This window comes from Pogona vitticeps, chromosome 3, assembly GCF_051106095.1.
Source record: "Pogona vitticeps strain Pit_001003342236 chromosome 3, PviZW2.1, whole genome shotgun sequence".
NCBI lineage: Eukaryota > Metazoa > Chordata > Lepidosauria > Squamata > Agamidae > Pogona > Pogona vitticeps.
Window position 1 is genome coordinate 222,010,642 of NC_135785.1, and position 18,058 is coordinate 222,028,699.

The window sequence follows — 18,058 nt, forward strand, 5'->3', positions numbered from 1 at the left end:
CTTCACATGTATGTCAGATCTTAATCCAGCACTAATTTGTGTAGGCTATAGTCCTATACATTGAAACCTTTGCACAGAATTAGGAATGTGCTTCAAATAGCCATGCCAGTCCACTTCTGCAATATGCAGATAATATATGTGCCTGTTTATGTATAATTCATTTGAAATATTGTGCCCTAGAACCATATTCTGTTTACAACAAATTATAATACAGAAGAAACTCACATGATTAGTTGCAAAAATTACAGGAAGGTAATGACATTCATTTGGGTCTTAATAGGTTACTTCTGAGGGGTTTGGTTTCTTAAGGGACCATAACTCTTTACAGTGCACTGAAGAAGGAGAAACAAAAGAAAATCACAGTGCTCAACAGACTAATCAAACGATGTGGCATCAAACTGCATTTTGACTTCTTGAAGACTATAATTCAAGATACTTTCTGATCATTGTTTCAGCCAAAGCTGTACTCATCTGACTTAATAGACTTTATTCTTAAATAATTAGAAACCCTTTGTTGCCGTGGCTTAATGTAAGTCCTTGTTCTGTCATGGTATCCTGGCAGTTTATTAGTCTTGTGGCTTATTTGTGCTAGAGTGTTTATATTTATTGTCATATTAATAGCCCAGATTAGTAATGTAAACTGCTCGTGTACATTCTAGGCACCAAACTTCAATGAAAAGACACTTGTACATTTAAGACTCTTCACATTCAATTGGCAGAACAATCATCATCATCATCTTAGAACTGTAGAGCTGGAAGGCACCCTCTGGATCATCAAGTCTAGCCTCTGTTCAGGAGACACGGTGTAGAACTGAGTTCCCAGTTAGGCTTACATTTCAAATTGAAGCCAGTGAAATTTAAATATTTTTCGGTTTTTCTAGATTATACTCTTTCTTCAGTGTTACGTTTTTGTTCCAGTGTTTCTGCAAGGCAGTGGAAATAATTTATTTATTTATTTATTTATTTATTCAATTTATATGCCGCCCAAACTACCCAGAGGTCTCTGGGCGGCTTACAATAATTAAAATTCAATACAGCAAAAGATAAAATTAAAATACAATTAAAAAACAATTAAAATTGCCATCAGACCCACAGCTATTATTATTTCAATTAAAAGCCTTCTGGAACAGGAAGGTTTTGACCTGGCGCCGAAATATCATCAGCGTCGGCGCCAGACGAATCTCAGTCGGGAGGGCATTCCATAGTCTGGGGGCAGCTGCCGAAAAGGCCCTTTGTCTACAAGCCGTCCCTCTTACCTCCTTAAGGGACGGCTCCTTCAAAAGGGCCCCCTGGCTAGATCTTAACTGCCGGGTAGGTTCATATGGAAGGAGGCGGTCCTTCAGGTATCCAGGGCCCAAGCCGTTTAGGGCTTTATATGTCAAAACAAGCACTTTGAATTGGGCCCGGGCAGCAACTGGTAGCCAATGTAACTTATACAGAATCGGCTTGATATGTTCCGTGGCAGCTGCACCACTCACCAGCCGCGCAGCTCGATTCTGGACCAGTTGCAATCGCCGGACCGTCTTCAAAGGCAGCCCCACGTAAAGCGCATTGCAGTAATCTATGCGGGATGTTACCAGTGCATGTGTGACTGTCATGAGACTCCGCTCGTCCAGGTAGGGCCGTAGCTGGTATAATTTCCGCAGCTGAAGGAAGGCGCCCCTGGCCACCGAATCCACCTGGGCTTCCAGTGTTAGACTGGGGTCCAGGAGCACCCCCAAGCTGCGGACCCTGTCCCTTAGGGGGAGTGTAACCCCATTCAGGGCGGGGAAATGGCCCTCCAGCCTGTCCGGTGAAGCACCCACTAACAGCACTTCCGTCTTGTCTGGATTGAGTTTCAATTTATTAACCCTCATCCAGTCCATTATCAGGTCCAGACACGAGTTCAGCACAGAAACTGCCTCACCTGGATTGGTGGAAAACGAGAGGTAGAGCTGAGTATCGTCAGCATATTGCTGACTCCTCAGCCCAAACCTCCTGATGACCTCTCCCAGCGGTTTCATGTAGATGTTGAACAGCATGGGGGACAGTATTGAGCCCTGAGGAACCCCATGACATAACTGCCATGGGGCAGAGCAACTGTCCCCCAGCACCACCCTCTGGACACGGTCAGCCAGGAAGGAGCGGAACCACTGTAAAACAGTGCCCCCAACTCCCAACCCAGCCAGCCTATCCAGAAGGACACCATGGTCGATGGTGTCGAAAGCCGCTGAGAGGTCCAGGAGTATCAACAGGGTCGCACTCCCCCTGTCTCTCTCCCGGCAAAGGTCATCGTACAGGGCGACCAAGGCAGTCTCTGTACCAAAACCCGGCCTGAAACCCGATTGAAATGGATCCAGAAAATCCGTTTCATCCAGCAGCGCCTGGAGTTGCCCGGCCACAACCCGCTCCAACACCTTGCCCAAATAAGGGAGGTTCGCCACTGGTCGGTAGTTGACCACCAGCTTTGGGTCCAGGTTAGGCTTTTTAAGGAGTGGTCGAATTACCGCCTCTTTCAAGGCGGTAGGGACCACTCCCTCTCTCAGAGAGGCATTCACGGCCTCCTGGACCCAGGTGCGAACCCCCCTGGCTGATCTTCCAATTAGCCAGGATGGGCAAGGGTCGAGCGGAGTGGTGGTAGAACGGACAGATCCAAGCACCCTGTCCACATCATCAGGTCTCAACAATTGAAACTCATCCATTAATACTGGACCTAAGCACGGCGCACTGGACACATCCTCTGATTCTGCAGTAACTGTGGAGTCCAACCCACTGCGAATCTGAGCGATTTTTCCCTCAAAATGTATAGCAAACTCATCACAGCGAGCTGATGAGCAGTCCGGGACCTCCACCGGATTTCCCGGTTGAAGAAGATCCCGGACCACCCGAAACAGCTCTGCTGGACGACATTCTGAGGAAGCAATACGGCTGGAGAAATATTGCCGTTTCGCCAGCCGTATTGCCACGAAATAGGCCCGATAATGGGCTCTAAGTCGTGTTCGATCGGACTCCCAGCGGGATTTCCTCCACCTGCGCTCCAGCCGTCTCCCCTCTCGCTTCATCGCCCGCAGTTCAGAAGTATACCAAGGAGCTGTCTGGGCTCGGCGAGCAGGGAGAGGACGCTTAGGCGCAATCGTGTCAACCGCCCGGGTCATCTCCCTATTCCATAGGGTGACCTGAGCTTCGACAGGAGCGCCGACCATATCAGACGGATAATCCCCCAGAGCATTCAGGAATCCATCTGGATCCATTAGTCTCCGAGGGCGGATCATCTTAATAGATCCCCCACCCTTGCAGAGGGAAGAAGACGCTAATAGACTGAACTTGACCAGGAAGTGGTCTGACCATGACAATGGGGTCACGACCAGCCCCTCCACATCCAAACCACCATCTTCCAGTCCCGTTGAGAAAACCAGGTCCAAGGTGTGGCCCTTCTCATGCGTCGGACCGATGACACATTGAGACAGCCCCATGGTTGTCATGGTGGCCATGAAGTCCTGAGCCGCCCCAGTCAAGGCAGCCTCGGCATGGATGTTGAAGTCCCCCAGCACCAACAGCCTGGGAGTCCTCAACATCAGGTCCGAGACTACCTCCGTCAGCTCAGGCAGGGAGACTGTTGGTACGCAGCAGGGTGGGCGGTACACCAACAGAATCCCTAACCTGTCTCGCGAGCCCAACACACAATACAGGCCCTCGAGACCTCCTCTCAAAGGGACAGGAAGCCTGGTCAAGGAGATAGAACTCCTATAGACTATAGCAACTCCCCCTCCCCGACCCTCCGAGCGACCCTGGTGCTGGACTGAGTACCCAGGCGGACATAGCTGGGAGAGGGGAACACCACCCTCCTCTCCCACCCAGGTCTCAGTAATGCACGCCAGGTCAGACCCCTCATCCAGAATTACATCATGGATGAGGGCAGTTTTATTTTGTACTGACCTGGCGTTCATCAACAGCACCGTGTGGCTCGAGGGTTTGCTGATATGGTCGCCTGATACCATCTGGTTGGGGGTAGAACTAGAAGAGGGGATAGATGTAAGATATCTAACCTCTCTTCTCCTACGCGGGCATGTCCTACCCCCACCGCCATTCCTTCCCCTATGTATATGAAATTATAGTATTCTGGCCCCTGTTTACAATTACCTTGTAAGACCAAGACACATAGTTAATGTAATAAACAAGAGTGATTTAAACACTGGACTCTAACATCCATGTCTAAATAGTACTGATTATACTACACAATTTTCTCCATATCATCAAGAGGACTTGGCTGGCAGGCATTGCACTGTACTAGTCTGAGTTGGGAGTATCTTTCAGGGTGCATACAGGGAATTAATTCCAATTAAGGGGTATCAGATGAGAGGTGGAGTCAACCTGTTGGAGCCACATTCCATCAATATTTATTTCTATTGAATAACAATGGTTTCAACAAGGCATGAGATTAAATAGAAATGAACTCTAGTGCTCTGTTTTCAGGAGAAAAATACTGGATTGAAATGCTCCAGCTGTGCAATGCCTGCCAGCCAATTCCTCTTGACGATATTGGGAAAAAGTTCTAAATTGAAAACACAAACCATCTTATGAACTTTATTGATTCTTTGGCATAAGAGACTGATTCCCATTTCAAATACATATCACTAGCAAAACAGATTGTTTTGGCAACTCTACCGAGTATGATTAAACAATTATATATAATTTTATTGTGTAATTTGCATAGAAATATTAAAACACAATTAATCATTCTCATGTATTGCACTGATTTAAAGAAAGGTATACTGCTTTATAAATATATGATAGAAAGTTTTATGAACAGTATTGAATTACATAGGAAATGCACTGCATTATATTCATATATTTCTGTTATTTCAAACAATTGCCTTTGGATTAGCGAATGCAGAACTTCTAATAACATCAAAATATCTACATTAGAAGTGAAACCAACTTAATTATAATAGCTTCCACTCAAAAAAGAACAAAAAGTACTATTCTATGTAATTAATAAAAGCTGTGTATAACAATTCACAGTATCTGCAGGTATTCCCAACATTATATGGAAGAAACCATGATAATATAACCACAATTTTAGCTAGTTTAGTTTTGCACAAAGGCATGGTTTTTAAGACTGAATCATTGACTCCTTTAAGTTATTGCTTCCTTATGTTCAGTAAACATATTAGAGGAGATAAAGACTCTGGCCCTATTCACTATGCCTTTAAATTCAAGAAGATTACCGGTAGCTGAAAAGCTGGAAGGAAGCACTTGTATGCATGAAGATGGCAACATAGTTTTCCATCATTACTATACAGAGTTCCAAGTCACAATATGTGCCTGTGGAGAATTCAGCCACCTTACACGCACAGAGCCCACTTCAGATATTCTGGCTAATGTGCCACCTTTCTCTTCAAAGTGGGCCCAAGGGGCTCACAGCAGAAAAAAACTATAAAACAACCAATAATTTTAAAAATACAATATAAATATCATATTAAAAGAATTAAATGTATATTAAGAATAAAATCCAATATTAAAAACTATTTTAAAATATTTAAAAAATGTATAAGTTAGAAATCAGCATTCCTGAGACAGCTTACTTCTTAAAAACCTGTCGGAAGAGAAAGTTCTTTGCCTGAAGACAAAAGGACAAGAAGGAGGAAAACTGATAGAATAAGCCTATATAATGACACAATATTAGTGACAGAAAGCAGGAACTATTTGAAATGACTACTGAAGAAGGTGAAAGAAGAAAGCACAGAAGCAGGATTACAGGTAAACTTCAAGATGAGAAAAATCATGGCTCCAGAAAAATTATATGAATTTAATGTTGATTAAGGAGAGAAGAAAATAATTAAAGATTGTCTAAACATGTGTTCAACAATCAAACAGAAACTGCAACCAAGAAAGCAGCAGACTGGGAAGGGCAAGTATGAACTAGAAAAGATCCTAAACCAGTGGTTCCCAATGTGGGGTAACCTTTCTAGAAACAAAAATTACTAAATGAGGCTATTATGTTTTCGGGAATGCCATTAGAAGAAAATATTTATTGTAAAAGTCAAAAGCACCAGATAAAGTTCAAGACAGCAGGAAAAAAGAAAGACCAAATACGAAATGAATTGACTCAGTAAAGGAAGCTCTGGCGTTTAGCTTGCAAGAACTGAGGACGGCTGTTAATGATATGACCTGTTCAAGGTCACCATAGGGCTGTTGTAAGTCAGAAGGAACTTGATGACACATAATGATGGTGGTGTCATGACTACATCAACACAAAATAATTGTGTTGTTCATCTCTAAATTTTTCAGAAAATTTCAGGGTGACACACACACAAAATTGGTTACCTTCAACATCTTATGTAGTAATAGCTACTGATATTCTAACTTTTCCTTATGTGTTTTAAAATATGAATTGTGAGTCACAGGTTAAACACAAACACATTAAACATAAACAGTTAATTATCTTCAGCATGTAGGAATACTTTGCTGACTCCAGGTAGTGGTGCGTCTTTTTCTGTTCCATTCTAACAAAAAGACAAGCAGATGAGAGAGGGACAGGGTTCAGTATCAGTCAAGGAAAAAGATACCTGTGTTTATCCTTTTAATAGAACAGAATGACTGGGAGGGATTTTAAAGATTCTAAGTACAACTTAAAGATGTTCTAGTTAGAAGGCAGAGAGGCTAAATTATTTATAATTAATTTATATCACTAAGTTTTTTGGAAATTATTCTACTTATAGGAGGGTGTGCTTTGGCTTATACCCTTGCACATTCTTGAACTGAATTCACATTAGCCACATTGGATGCTTGTAGCAGATGACTATGAAGATGACAATGTGACTGTAGGAGCAACAGTCTCAATTTTGAATGTTGTGTCTCCCAACTATTTCTAATAAGAGGGTTTATCTTCCCTGCCAAAAGGATAATATTTTGCAACACAGATCTGTGATGGGATTTTTATCACGTGGTATGCAATGAAACAGGCACCTTTTAATTCCGAGTGGTGTGAGGGAACACAGTGTCTTGGCTTGGCTAGGCAGCATGATGCGTTGAATTGCTGCACTGGTACAACACCCTTGTGTGAAATGAGACTTCTTCAAGTGCAGAAAGCTTGCACAAAGAGGGGAACACTCCAGTCCAAAGCCTTCTGTTGCTATTTCCATCACCCCTCTACACCTGAAGGGTGATATATCTGGAGAGAGAAATCAACCACTATTCATGGGGACTTTCGGTGTGAAAATCTGGATTCTGAATCAATCGGAGGGTACCCGGAAAAAGTGGAGGATCTCAACTTCAGACTGCTCACCCTCCACACACAGAAAGGGTTTGAGGGGACAAGGATAGATTGCTTCCCTGTTTACATGTGATTTCCACATGAATAATGACAGTTGAATAACGTTACAACACTCCCTATATCTAGGAATCCATTATATAGCACACAGAAGCCTAAGCATAAGATATTCTCCCACCAACAGGGAATTCCACTTTCATTTCAAGGCTCAAGGCATCTCATGAGTACATACTTATAGGTCCCATCCAAATTGGCATAGGGAAGACCACATGCTCTGAGGAATCTGTGTATATCCCAGCATTCACAAAGTTGTGAAACAGGCTGATAATTGTATTGTTACCATAAATTATAATTGACTCAACCTATGACTGCACTTTTTGCTCAATAGGAGGTACACATATTCTAAATAGTGTTTATATATAATGTCAGAACTCTGTAAACAATGATGGAATTAGTGAGATTAGTAAAAAAAGGTATCCATTATTTTTTAATTATGCAATTACAAGCATACATTGGACAAAGTGTACACTTTCACAGTACCAGCATTATTTAGATTTGCTGCCTAAGCTTTTCTAATTACAATCTGTATAATTATGTAACTCATGTGAATTACTAGAGGCAGCTTAATTTAAATATTGTTAACATTTTAAAAAAATATGGCAGTACTAATATAGCACAATAATCAGAATAAATCTATTTGACAGAGTCAGTAATTACCAAGTTGAACTTCAATTAGTTCTGAGCAGCTAGGCTAATTCCAGCTCTTTTCTTGGACTTAGCAATAATTACCTTTTATTTCCCTTCCCAAACTTTCTGAAACATCCATGGGGTGAAAAAGGCAATGATCTATTATGTAAAAACAACATGTGCATTTAGCACCTGCTTTTTCAGTAATTCCACTTTCAACCATGAAAAAGTGCACATGCTGATAAAATCCATCTGCTGGAGACAGACAAATCGTTACTCCTTTGTTACATTTAAGTAATGAAGACTACCAGTGAAAGGGGCCTGCAGATGTGGGAAATAGATCCAAATGACTCAGTGAATAATGTGGAATGGATGGAAAACTGTTTTAAAAAGTGAATAAAAATATTTGTTCTCAATGTGTCTCACTCTTTCTTTTAATTTAAATTTACCTGTCCTTCGCAAAAAATTTATGTCAGCGTGATTCTGTTCCCCTCTCAGTGGAATTAGTTTTCTCTGGTATAAACAGGGATTTCAGATAATTTTGATAATTAATAGCTAAGAATTTCTTGGACAGGGAGGGTGATCAATGAAGTAGTACTAATGCAAATAAATAAAAACATGGAATCATAAAAGACATAAATTGCAGAAAACTAGAATATTTTGGTCACATAATGAAAAATGAAAAGTATTGATTGTTACAACTGATCATTCAAGGTAAAATAAATGGAAAATGTACTGATTTAAAAGCTTAGAGACTGGTTTGGCTGCAACACAAAATCATTGTTTAGAGCTGCTTGATCTAAACTCCAGATAGCCATGGTCATGACCAGCCTTTGGAATAAGAGTTACAATAAGAAGTGGAAGATGTGAATGACAAGAGGAGTGCACTCTGTATGTTTCTGTTCTGTTTGTAACTCCACTCATTTTTCAACTGACAGAATTGCCCAGGTATCAGTGGAAATGAATAGGACATTTTTCCTTCTGTATGAATATTTTAAAATCAGATACAGTTGGATCTGGAATTGGTTTTCTTTGGCTTTGGGCCTTTCCCATCTGAAAAGGTCACCTCAAACAAGCATTGACCAGTCACTTTATGCTACAATATTACAGCTGCACTTTATGCACAGCATTAGAGTACAGTTATGATGTTGTGCAGTAGAGCAAATAAATGTTCTACAAGGCAATTCTAAAAATGGGAACAGCCCAAAAAACATTTATTACTTTTAAATGGGGCTTTGCATAAACACTAAATTTAGCACAATTGTAGCAGACTGACTACTCTTGTTCTGTGCCTCATTTGGGGAAGTTTGGAAAAGAGTTTTTTAAAATTATTTATGACCTTTTAAAAGACAAACTGTTTTACCCCGTTCAGAAATAGGTAACCCTAATCTACCCCAGATTTGAAATAGCTCACATACATTGAAAAGACCAACCTTTCTTACCTTGAAATAGAATTGTTGGCTCCACCCTCTTTTTTATTTGGAAAGCCACAGGCTGTAAGGGCTGAAATATTCATCCTCAAAAAAGGCCTTTTAAATGGGCGATACAAGTTTTTATAACACTGGGCATGCTTGGAAAAGATCTGGCAAACTATATTGTAATTTGTATTTTAGCTAAGAAAGGAAGGGCAACTAAAAGCTATTATGAAAGAAGCAAAAAACAGATTTAAAGAAAGTAATGGAGTGGCAATTTTCCAAAAGGGAGTCATTTTGCCATATATCTTCAGGGAATTAGCATACAATTTTGAAAGTCACATTCAAAGTATTTCCCCATATCTTAGAAAAGCATATATATAAGTTATACACAATTGTCTCCTATGATTGCCTTGTTGAATATTGTTAATGAAAAACAAGTAAAGAGGGAAGAAAAGGAGTTAAGTACCATAATGTAACTGTGACAAGGTTAATAATTGCAAAGAACGGGAAAAATGAAAATTAGATTAACATGGAGATATGTTACAAAGAAATGTGGAATATGACAATTAATGATAAATTGACTTGTGATATGAAAATCAGAAGAGGAACATCAAAATGATATTAGAGAAATATGGAATGTATTTCTGGAACATGGCTTGGCCATGGGAAGGGATACACACTAGAGATGGGGATGAACCACCAAAATCATATGTGAATCATTAAGCTTGATGACCCATGAACCACAAATTTGCCCCAGTGACCTGAATCGTTTAGTCCATTTGTTGGGTCCTTTTAAACTGGGTCCCCACCCCGTGTCCACTGCCTTGTGACTTCCCAATCCGTACCTTATCCTTTTGCCTCCTTGATGCTCCGCTGTTGCTGCTGTCTCCACTGGAATGGAAACTAGGCTGGCAGAATGGCAGTTTCTGTTCCTGCAGCCTAGTTTCCATTAGAAATTTAGGGGGGACAGGGGACAGGGAGATCCCTTTCAGTCAGGCTTCCTCTCTCTAACCTATGCCCACATGGGTTCTGTGTTGGGCATGGAAGCCTGATTGAGGAGAATCTCCCCCCGCTGTTTGCAATGATAGTGGGGTCAATTCCCTTCACTCAAGCTTCCTCTTTCTGCCTGTGCCTGCATCGATCAGCTGATCTGCACAAGCATAGTCAGAAAGATGAGTGCAAAGCAGGTGTATATTAATTTCTTTGTATTCGTAGGGGTCTCCAGCTCTTACAAATAGGAAGGGATGAATATCTGATGAATCAGCGATACTCAACGAATATCATGATTCAGTTTTATGTTTGTCCTTATGTCTAGTACACACCAAAAGAAGAAGCATTGCGTTTCTGGAAAGATATGGGGATGCATGAACTGTAAAGTCGAAGTACTGGAACTTAATCCTAAAGGGGAGAGTGGCAGTGGGTGGAGAAAATATGTAACGAGTGGTATTGTGCAAGCATAGTTAATTTAAGGGAGTGTAATGTTGTTTATGTTTGATTTTTTTTGTCTTTTTCTTGTATGTTATATTAATAACTTTTTTAGGCCAATAGCAGTTGTATCTCAGGCAGAGACTTAACCCATTAGTGTGAATTCACTGATGACCACTCGAAGAACCAGAGTTACAGGTAAGTAACCTCTCTATTTTGTTCTAGCTCTTTCAGTAAACATTGTCTCAGATTCTCTGTCATATGTTTTCAAAGGGGAAATCAGCTCCATATAAGGGGCAATCTGAACTTTTAAACCTGTCAATGAGGACCCAATTAGCTGAGTCCCAGCTAACTTTTTAACTGCTTCCTGGACAAACAGCTGCTCGGGATTCATGCTTACAAGGGGATTATGTGTCTGGTTTTAAAAATGAAGACAAAAAGAGACTATATTAAAAATATATTAAAATATGTTAAATATTTCATAAAGAAAATATTAAAGAAAGAATACAGAGCAAATATTCAGAAGCTCACTCATTTAAGCTGTGAAATTCTCTTGTTTTTCTTTGTGGCTGGGAATGGTCTTACTGCCTAGCTTTGTGCCTATATCCTGTCATAATCTCCATTTGGTACCTAAGCCATTCCACTTGTCTTGTCAGTATACAATTGCTTGATAATTAAAAAGCAAACACACCCCACTAAAGATATTATGTGCCATCAAGTGACTTCTGATGTGTTGCAAAACAGCTCTGATTGCTTTGAGTTTTTGTGAGATGTGGTTAACTGATGAAAAAAGGAGTTAGGTTTTGGGATTTTCTCCTGCTTGGTATCTCTTTGTGAATGATAGTGAATACAAGAGTGTATTCTGTAGCCTATCTTGACCACTAACATTGGTGTCACCAACATCCAGGCTCCCCTTTGTTACATAAAGTATTCACAAACAGCTTCTCACATAATAGATTCAGGAAAACTAGAACTGGGAGTCTTTCTCGGTCTTTGATAAACTCAACAATCCCCCTTTTTACTGGCTCAGAGCTGACAATAATGATAGGATCTTCTCTATATATCTTTCAGAGATTTGGAAAGTAAACAGCAGTTATAAAACTGGAAAAAGTCATCTCCTAATTCTGAGCCTAGTAGAAATTATACCCACAGAGTTTGGGGAGGTTGCCATTAACTAACTAAGAAAGCTGAATATCAAACATGTGATTTAACAGAGTTGTTACCTTCATTCATTCATTCATTCATTCATTCATTCATTCATTCATTCATTCGACTTATATACCGCCCATCTAGAACATGTCTACTCTGGGTGGTTTATACAAAAAACAAAAATAGAAATATAATAAATGAAACCATAAATACATTAAAAGATGGGGCCCAATTTTACTACAAGAGTTAAAACAACAACAACAACAACAACAACAACAACAACAACAACAACAACAACAACAAAGTGATGGCTGTTGGGAAGGCTTGTCTGTAGAGCCAGGTCTTTAGTTTGCTCTCGAAGGCCCTCAGTGAGGGGGCAAGGTGGATCCCTAATGGTAAGTTGTTCCAGAGACAACGGGCCACTGCTGAGAAGGGCCGGTTTTTAGTTGTTTTTTTTCCCCTTCGGGCGTCTCTTGGCGTTAGGCCCCTCAACCACCCAGCCTGGCTGGAATGGGAGATATGGGTAGAACTAGGTGGAAGAAGGTGCTCTGCCAAGTATTGAGGCCCTAAAACATTTAGGGCTTTATATGTAATAGTCAGCACCTTGAAATTGATGTGGAAGCGAATAGGTAACCAGTATAAGGCAGCCAGGATGGGGGAAATATGATGGAATATTTTCACCCCTGTTAATAGCCTGGCCACCTGCAGTTCAATCATTTACTGTATTAACTTGTACGTAGTGTCTCCCTTTTGAGGATGCTGACACATTTGCACTTTTTGATGATTTTACACAGAAAGAACTGAAATAATTCAGGCTGTGTCCTTTATTCAATTTACTCAAGAATAATTGTTATAGTTTGCTTTAAAAATTAATACCCTGCTGATTTTGTCAATGACCATGCGCAGATGGCTAAAAAATGCAACAAACAGATCAATAAATCATTAAAAACACAATACAAATGAACTAACAAAAAATCAGAAATGTAAAACCAATTAGAGCATAAAAACAAACTTCCACTCTAGGGTCAACTGAAGGTAATTTATTTACTACAAGTAATCAGTAAAGTGGGGATTTATAAGCTTATGCTACCCAACAGATTTTAACTGCTGTAGAAGAAAGACAATCACAGTCAAACTAACCTCCTTAGCTATTGCTTTCTAGTATAGGAGAAACTGGAGAGGATAATAGCCAATGATCCCACAGTCTACTGCTTTCTAAAGGATTTTATCTTAACCCTTCTAGAGAAAAATAAACCGTTTCCCTGAAAATAAGACCTAACCTGAAAATAAGCCCAGTTTGATTTTTCAGGATGCTCATAATATAAGCCCTACCCCAAAAATAAGCCCCAGTTAAGTGAAACCCCACCCTCCACCATTGTGCAACATTGTGCAGCAACCAGAAAAAGATGACATGACTGTAAAATAAAACATCCCCTGAAAATAAGCCCTAATGCATTTTTGGAGCAAAAATTAATATAAGACCCTGTCTTATTTTGGGGAAAACATGGTATTAACTGGACTGATTTTCATTTTGCTTTCTCTGCTTCAGAGTATATGAAATGTGAAGAGTGCAGATGTGCAAGGAGAAGCACAGTCATTTCCCAAATGACAGCTTTTATGCATCTTTAAAAAAAATATCAGGGTGCACATATTTTGTTTCTACAAATGTAGCTATGTTGCTCTGTTACATCTAGACAAACAACAGTGGTACCACACATGGGTGAGAAATTCATTTTTCTTTTTTTGGAAATAAAATTTTAATTCTAAAATTTGAATATGTATCCATGATCAGAATGGGGAAAACTGAGGTTTCTTTTATCAAATCAAGAGTGGGAGAAATCTGAACTGATAAATTTCTGAACCAAGTTCCATGCTTTTATTCCTTAACTCTTTAAAATCTGGATTTGAGACTCTGTATGTAAACATACTAATATTGGATTCAAGTTGTCATCTCTTTGTTCTGATTTTTAACATTTTTAACAGAAAAAAAAATCATGCCATGGTCCACTACATTCTGGGAATAGCTGGAACACTGAATCCAGCCACTGTGCAGGAATGAAAATTTCATTTCATACTAAAGAATCTACAAGACTTCACAAATCACATATTCTGGTTGGAAGAATTTGAAGTTTCAAAGATGACAGTGCTGGAGAGAAAACAAAACTGACAGATATTTCTGCTTCTGCAAAACTCTAGCCCATTTCGGTGTTGCTTTAACATCCACAGCTGAGTATGATGCAGAAGTGTAAAGCATAGCATAATCCAGGAATTCAAGCAAAGAGAAGTCCTCTTCCACTATTTAGTATGGCTACAATTTCATTGCTATAAAAGTACCTAAATATTACAGCTGCATCACAAGAGAATAAAATTATTTCTTGTCAAGGCATGGTTTTAATGTAACTTAGGCCTTAAGTATTGAAAAAGAACTTGATTGTAAGTAACTAGCAAGCTCAATTAGAGTAAAAATAGTGATTCTTAAATAGGAGAATCAAGTGATAGATGGATGAAGTTTGTGAAAGAAGTGATTTTTTCCCCCTTTGCCTTCTGCTTCACTGAATTGAACCCTCCCACCTCACCACAGCAATAATGTAACACAAATAGAGATGGGGGTATTTGTATACAAATACGAATATTCCCCCACAGGTGCAGATAATGAAGGTCCGGCCCCCTAGGACCAGACCATCTGCTCATGATTCTGTCGTTGTCATGAACTCTGCAGTCCGTTCCTATTGCTTCGTTGCTTGTGATGGATTAGCCACTCCTGGCAGAAGGTGGAATGAGAAGCTTCTCTGCCAGGTCAAAGAGTGGCCAATCTATTGCGAGCAATGGAGAGACAGGAAGGGACCACAGAGCTAGCAGCAGTGGCAGAATCGTGAGTAATCGGTGTGGCCCCAGGGGGCTAGACCCTCATTATCTGCACCTGTGGGGGGATATTTGTATTCATATATGAATACTAATACCCCATCTCTAAACACAAATCATATGTATTCCAGAAGAAGTAGGTAGATAATCTAAGGGTCCAGCCAGATGATAGATTTAGCACATTTTTAGGAACTGTGCACATTTTCAGAAAAACTGAAGTGGTGAAGAAATCTCTTATAAGATGCCAGGAGATTTTCCTCACCTATTCCTTGCTTGAAAATATTTTGGGTTGTAAATGGTCTTTGGAAGGTAAATACACGTTTAATTTGCAAATCTGATTGCCAGGTCGCGAAAGTACTGTTGTGGGAGGGAAGGCGGTTAAGCATCTGCATTTCCCTTAACATTTTGACTCTAAGACAACAACAGTAGGGGCATGAAATGATTTCATTTGGCTTGAATTTTGAAATGGTGTTCAGTTTGCAACTCCTGGATGGAAGTGCAAATCAGGACATATTTATGACCCAGATGTCACCATTCTCAGTTTGAAAATCCAACAAAAATGTACTTAACTGTGTTTAGTTTTAGATACCATCAGGGTCGCTGACAACAGACTGAACCATCTACCCTAATCAAATCACATTTGCTCTTCAGAGTCATCCCATAGTTACCTTTTCAGCTGTCTACTTCCCCAGCCCCCTTTCCATGATTCCCAGAGAAACTGTATATTTTGGGGAGTGTTGTTATTTGCTTATTGCTTCTGATCTTTCAAAAATATATTTAAGTCTACTTTTTAAAAATTCTGTTTCTCAGACTCTCTTCTCTTTTTCATTCCAATATATCCTGCACAATAATCCATTTATTTTGTGTTTTTAAATTTTCAATGAGGTTTTTTGTTTTGTTTTGTGGGGGGTGGTTATTGATACTTGCCTTGAAGAGTGTGGTCCAAAGATGAAATAAAATCAAATATATAAATGAACTTCAAAGGGTTGGATAACTGATATACTTCTGAAAAAAAATTGCATCTGTGATATGGGAACCAATTTTTGCCCCTTCTTCTTACAACATCCTTCCAAATATGTTCTGAGACATAAGGAACATTTCATGTATAGTGAACTACAGTATATGGAGCAAGAGGAAACTGCTATATCCATAAATAGCTTCCCCTTCTTGTTCTATTGATAGAAGCATGTTATGGGTGAAGTATCTTCCTATTCCATTAGTGGAAGGCCAAGTGGATGTGTATAACAGCCCTTAAAAGAAAAAGTGTACATAATTATGCTATGATTTGAATTAAGATCCCCCTCCTTTTTGCATACTATGGATGTTGATTAGGACATTGCAGAACCAATAGGGCCACAGGTTTTTTTAGGACAGGTAAAGGAGGCCCTTTCCCTTTACCCTGTTATAGTTAAAGCTAATATATTGCATTTAGGAAGATACATATTAGCTGCTTTTTCTGAGAAACGAAAGCTCATCATTTCAGAAGTAAAAGGGAAGAAAAATAAAACTATGCTGATAGGTCTCAAAATGGCTGTGATTCTTGTATACATATGAATCAACGTGGTCAACCAAATTAAAAAGAAGATGACGACGAAGTACTGATGCCAGTAAATCCTTTACTATATGCCAGGAGATTCTTGTTAACTCTTGTTTCAGTGCTGAAGGCTGTGGCAATGAGTCTATAAAATCTCTGTGATGATAATGTCTAATTAAAAACCTTCCTGTTTCAATACAGCTGTTTAATGTACTCTGGGAGACCTTTGGGATGCCTTCCTGTGTGCTTTCTCAAGCAAAATTATGTTGTATGTAATAGAATTCTGCAGGTTAGAGATTTGTGTTGATTATAAAATATTATATAAATAAACAGTAGATAAAAGTATAGTAAGGGGACGCGGGTTAAACCACAGAAGCCTATGTGCTGTAAGGTCAGAAGATGAGCAGTTGTAATATCGAATCCATGTGACAGAGTGAGCTCCTGTCGCTTGTCTCAGCTCCTGCCAACCTAGCAGTTTGAAAGCATGTAAAAATGCGAGTAGATAAATAGGTACCACCTCAGTGGGAAGGTAATGGCATTCTGTGTCTAGTTGCGCTGGCCACGTGACCACAGAAACTGTGTTTGGACAAACACTGGCTCTATGGCTTGGAAACAGAGATGAGCACCACCCCCTAGAGTCAGACACTGCTGGACTAAATGTCAAGGGGAACCTTTACCTTTAAAAGTATAGCAGTAGCGGAATGTAGCAGAGAGCAGCAGGAAGGGTGTGTTTCTGAAGAAGAGTATGGAACAGTACAGAAAATCGAATAATCTCATAAGAAGAAATGCTTGTCAAGCACAGATAAACTGACAACTACAGAACAAAAAAAAACTCTCAAGCCTGCATTGTTTATGAAATATTTGGAAACACCATTTACACCAACAGTCAGCAGAATGAGCTAAGACACCAATCAGTGGACACAAACTGGGGCCACAATTTCCTTTACATCTGGTAAGAATACACTTACCCTCCTGTACTTATCAAACAGCATCCAGGATCCAACTGAATTTTTTCTGCTGGATCCATTTATATCATGGATCCATGCTGGATCCATGCCATAAATCATAGTGGCAAATGGCCACAATTAATCAGGCGTACACATCCACCATTGTATTCCTGATTGCTTACGGAGTCTTTTAACAGAAACATGTCTAGAAGTTCATTCAGAGACTTATTAATTAGTGGCTGTTCACCACTCCAAATTACTCCATTGCACTAACACTGACATAAATGGTTAACTAGATTCTCACCACTGAGCTCTAAGACTGCTTGCTTTCTTAACTTAAACACATACACTCACAGTCTTCAATCATCTAGCCCTATTTGGAACATGGTTCAAATGCTCTGCAGCACCCTAACTTCTTGGAGTTAGGACAAGCTAGGCCAGTCCATGTGTTGCAAATCTACCCAAAGCCTCCTTGTGTGCCAACCAGTTGCCACCCAAACAAACTGTAAAATCTTGAAGAAAAGGTCAAAGCTTTTTGCTACCTTAGCTTGGTGTAGAGATTACCTTTAATAAATGTAGCCCTGAATCCAACTTGTTACTTCTTTTAGCTTTATGTCCGCTTAGCTCAGCTTTGCTCCTCCAGCTCAGCTTAGTGACCACGTGAACGGAGTTTGGTGTTCCAGGAAATAATTCAGTTCACCCACCCTTAAGCCTGGCTTTGAACACACCAATCTCACCTGATTTTGGAAACAAAGGAGAATGGGGAATGAATAGGACTTGCATGGAA

The 18,058-nt window shown here is 39.9% G+C and overlaps 1 long non-coding RNA gene across 2 annotated transcripts in view; it reads right to left on the reverse strand.

The window, feature by feature from the left end:
* The window catches only part of LOC140705634 (uncharacterized), a 41,385-nt gene that overhangs the window by 14,550 nt on the left and 8,777 nt on the right, over positions 1–18,058 (reverse strand). The window contains exon 1 of one of the 2 annotated variants that reach the window (XR_013543290.1): positions 226–499. The exons of the other annotated variant lie outside the window; for it this stretch is intronic. This is a non-coding gene — a long non-coding RNA (uncharacterized LOC140705634). Of the gene's footprint in view, positions 1–225; positions 500–18,058 lie in introns of those variants that run through there. 2 annotated transcript variants of the gene reach the window in all.